General features: G+C 40.9%; 1 non-coding gene across 1 annotated transcript; it reads left to right on the forward strand.

The window, feature by feature from the left end:
* The first annotated feature begins 411 nt into the window (after positions 1–411).
* LOC130958923 (small nucleolar RNA R71) lies at positions 412–515 on the forward strand. Its single transcript, XR_009078024.1, has one exon. It is a non-coding gene; the product is annotated as a small nucleolar RNA R71 (small nucleolar RNA).
* Positions 516–897: the final 382 nt, after the last annotated feature.

Here is an 897-nt window from a genome sequence, read left to right on the forward strand (position 1 = left end):
GTGTTTCCATAAGGTTCACCCATGTAATTTACCTCTGCCATTGCAGGGTTTTCAGGATCATAAGCTTCTTCTTCAGAAGATGCCTCTTTAGTACTGTTGGATGCATTTTGCCATCCATTCAGACTTTGAGAAATCATGTTGACTTGCTGAGTCAACACTTTATTCTGAGACAATATGGCATTCAGAGCATCAATTTCAAGAACTCCCTTCCTCTGAGGCGTCCCATTATTCACAGAATTCCTCTCAGAAGTGTACATGAATTGGTTATTTGCAACCATGTCAATAAGTTCCTGAGCTTCTGCAGGCGTTTTCTTTAGTTGAATGGATCCACCTGCAGAGTGGTCCAATGACATCTTGGAAAACTCAGATAGACCATAATAGAATATATCTAATATGGTCCACTCTGAAAACATGTCAGAAGGACACTTTTTGGTCATCTGCTTGTATCTTTCCCAAGCTTCATAGAGGGATTCACCATCTTTTTGCTTGAAGGTTTGAACATCCACTCTAAGCTTGCTCAGCTTTTAAGGAGGAAAGAATTTATACAAGAAGGCCGTGACCAGCTTATCCCAGGAGTCCAGGCTATCTTTAGGTTGTGAGTCCAACCATGTTCTAGCTCTGTCTCTCACAGCAAAAGGGAAAAGCATGAGCCTGTAGACTTCAGGATCTACTCCATTCGTCTTAACAGTCTCACAAATCTGCAAGAACTCAGTTAAAAACTGGTAAGGATCTTCAGATGGAAGTCCATGAAACTTGCAGTTCTATTACATTAGAGCAACTAATTGAGGTTTCAGCTCAAAATTGTTTGCTCCAATGGCAGGAATTGAGATACTTCTTCCATCAAACTTGGACGTGGGTTTAGTAAAATCACCAAGCACCCTCCTTGCATTATTGTTG

This window comes from Arachis stenosperma, chromosome 10 (genome assembly GCF_014773155.1).
Source record: "Arachis stenosperma cultivar V10309 chromosome 10, arast.V10309.gnm1.PFL2, whole genome shotgun sequence".
Classification (NCBI taxonomy): Eukaryota; Viridiplantae; Streptophyta; class Magnoliopsida; order Fabales; family Fabaceae; genus Arachis; species Arachis stenosperma.